Consider the following 3,659-nt stretch of genomic DNA (forward strand, 5'->3'; position numbering starts at 1 on the left):
CGATAAAGGCCCATTATAGCGTTTTCTGGAACGTGTGGCTTCATCTTTGATCAGTGCAATTATATTTCAATGTAGTGTCAGAAATAAAGAAGAAAATACATGGCGATGGGTGGCGTGCCGCAGCAGCTAGAGCTTCAGGCGAAGTGGTATCAGACATCATGTCGCAAGTGTAAACAAGAGACGTAGCCATGTTAAGTATGCAGCTTGAATACTACTCAGCCAGCAGGCAACCACAAATCATTGAGTTGCGTCTCTAAGCAGGCATTACGCGATTTATGCTGCCGTACTTCTCTTCAACTTCCGCTGTCAATACGGTGATTCTCCGAAGTTTTGCAAATAAAGACGCTTTTAGCAGCGAACGCAGGTTCCGGTTACGTATGCCATAAAGGCAATTCCTGCGCATAATTTAAATTTTTTTGCCTTATAATGACAACAGAAAGATATCTTAACAAGCCGAAATCGGCCACACTGTTATCAAGATTATTCAAAGTGTCCGACAGCGTGTCATATTATCTGCTAAGCCACCATCTTGCCTTTGTTCTAGTGCACTCTACAGCCACCGCTTCTCATGTAACACGCGCGTGATTATGATCAACAGTGACATCATTATAATATCAATCATTTTCATTTGAAAAATTGCTGGCAATGGCAACACTAGCCGGCCTATATGAGCGGCAGTGTTAAGTCGTTATTTTTTTTTTCTTTTTCTTTTTTTTTTCGGTTGCCCGCTCACAGCCAACAATCGCAATGAAAATATAGGGACAGTAATAAACGCATTAGCCATTGAAAAACTATTGAGATAATAACAAACAGTAAGTAATCCCCGTCCCCAAACGATAATTTGTTACACTAACAACCAAAAGCACTATTACATCTCGTCGCCTTCTGTGTTACGGCGTGGCCAAAATTGTGGAGGTCGGGAGTCCCGCTCTCTTGAAAGGAAACATGTATGCAGATACAACACAATGTGTGGGGCAAAAAAATGCTCTACACTCTTCCGTTGAAGTTTACATAACAATGACCCTTATGTATTGCTCCTTTATACAATAAGGGTCAACAAAAAATACTTCATGACAAGTGGGAAGAAAGTTCAAGTAGATGCCGAGTCGAGTACCTCGAGGAGCACACCATCTTTCTTGCTCTCCCTGCACTGCTGTCGGGACAGGTAGTGCCATCTATTAGGTATATATTGAACCGTCGAAGTGCCGCGAAAAACAAAAGTTGTATTTGAAAGTTGGCGACACGCATGTGATTCGCAGCGTTATTTTACATTATGGCAACATTCCTTGTCGCTGCCATACAAAGGGTTAAAATGCTTTCACGCTCTCTAGTTACACTGAGAGCAACGCGGCAAACGCGCGGCGGCGTCCACCTCTATTTCGCTCCATGTAGCGCTAGTCAGCGAACATTCTGCGTCGTGCCGCCGCTCATAAAGCTTTTGGTTGTCCGCAAACTTCGCCGGGTTAAACGTGAGCGGCCGGGTCGGTGGCGCCATCTGGTGGCAGCAGAGCTCAACCAGACACCACGAACGCCTTTACGCAAAGGACCCTTTTCACAGTGATCCCATGTGCGCCGCCATGTTAGATCACGTGGTAACGCGCCCATTGTCTGCCTCAGCTGCCTCCGTTGCCTCCGTGTTTACAATGGATGTGCATGGCGCCGGTGTGGCTCAGCAAGCTTCTGTTTGGGCGGATATCGTAGACGGTGACAGGGTGGACAACGAGAAGCTTTGGCCACAGACTTCATAGAACATGTAAGCGCTTTCGGAGCTCATTGCGCTTTGTCCAAACGGCACGAGCAGCGTATATGGTGTTTGTACTAAAAGCGGAGCTAGAACTGTATTCCAAGCTTTCCAGCCTTTCCGCTTAAGAACTAAATCGGGATCAGTGTATTCCACTCTTCGCTATTTATTTGGTGAACACTTTGAAGCAGCGGCTTTTCACGTTTCTGACTCAGTAAGGTTCCTAGGTGTGGTCACTATCGGATTGTTTATGTTCTGCTTAATCGCTCGTGGGTGGGGTCAGTTGCGATAGATTTCTTCTTGCTGCATGCACACAAGGCTTGGAACGTGAATGTTCTGTACTTTGCAATAGTTTGTTGGAAAAACGTATTATCGCTATGGTGACTCGCTTAATGTGCGGAGCATCCCGCATCGAACAAACGTCGGCTGTCGTTGTAGTCGCCGTCATTCATCATGGGGGTATTGATTCAAGAGTGCGCCCATTCAGTTATTCTTGATACTTGGCGATACAGTATTGGGGTGGATGTGTGTAGATAACGTGCGATGAATTTTATTACGCCAGAAAGCGGTGTTACTCCCTTTGTCACTGTGTAACGAGTGGTACTCACTCTTGCCGACGTTCCGGAGTTGAAGTCCTTCCTTTGAAGGTTAGCAAAACAACGCTGACGGATGAGTGAATTTTTTGCCCTCGAGGAAAGCCATGCATCGCGAAGAGCCGGCAATACATGCATTCCTTATGTAGGAGTGGTCCGTCAACTTGGCCACACAGAATAATTTCATTCCTTAATATGCCAGAGAACTCCCCGCTAGGGGGCCGTGGAGTACTGACGTGCCTCACATGGGCTCCTGCGTCTTGCGCTCATTTCTACGGAATAGGCCACTCACCCCTTTCATTTCGCTACGAGAGAATCGGCAAGCAACAAGGAATCAGCGAATACCACCTACTTTAAAGGTGAGTGCGTTTTTCGTCAAGATCTTGAGCTTCAATTTCACCGACCACCTCCCGCTTTGCTAAGCCTAACGCCGTGCGAGACCACACCGGCCTGCCGTGGAGAACCGCCGTTGCACGTGCAACAGCCACACGATGCGCGGGAGAGGATGCCGACAGCGCTCGCGGCTGCACGCGCAACACTGCAATAGTCCTGTACGTGCATTGTGCATCGCACGTGCAGTGTGCGCCGGGGAAGAGGCTCGGTGCTCGCCAGTGCTGCGGCTGACAGCCAATACTTGAGATGAGCCAAGAAACACCCACGACGGGCGCGACGTCAAGCGAACGACAAGAAACAAGCGCAATGCAAACATACTCAGCGGAATTAGCCAACGTCACGCGATCTTGGACCTATGACAAGAACAGCGGCATAACTATAAACCTGAACGACCAATGGCTGACAAAGGAAAGGCAACAAGGAAATCACGTGCATCAAAGCCCCCGCAGTCACCCAATCCACACAACAGCCAGTCACGCCGCCACCGCCGCGCAAGTCTAGAATGCCACCCCTACCTTTGGACGACATCAAGATCGTCTACCGCCCACAAGCTGGCCTTGAACTCACCAAATGGTCACTCGTCGCAGTCACTCACGCAGTCGGAAGAGCCAGCGATATAATGCAAAAAGAATCCCGAAGACAACGTCCGCGTACAAATGCAAAAAGAAGAAAACATCATTATTGCACGTGCAGCCAACAAGACCTACGCTCAGAACTTGGCCAAGATCACCAACATACAGCTTGGAGGCAACATTTACAACGTGAAAGCCAACTCGCGTCTACCCGAAGATGTTAGCAAGGTGTTACCTACGGCATCACGCCTGGGACCTGCAGTGCGGAGCTAATGGATGGAATCCGAGTGCCAGCGCGCTATACAGTCCTCAAGCCCGCATGCTTGGACAGTCTACGGCGGCGGTCTTCTATTTTGAGGG

The sequence above is a fragment of the Dermacentor silvarum genome, chromosome 1, assembly GCF_013339745.2.
Source record: "Dermacentor silvarum isolate Dsil-2018 chromosome 1, BIME_Dsil_1.4, whole genome shotgun sequence".
Classification (NCBI taxonomy): domain Eukaryota; kingdom Metazoa; phylum Arthropoda; class Arachnida; order Ixodida; family Ixodidae; genus Dermacentor; species Dermacentor silvarum.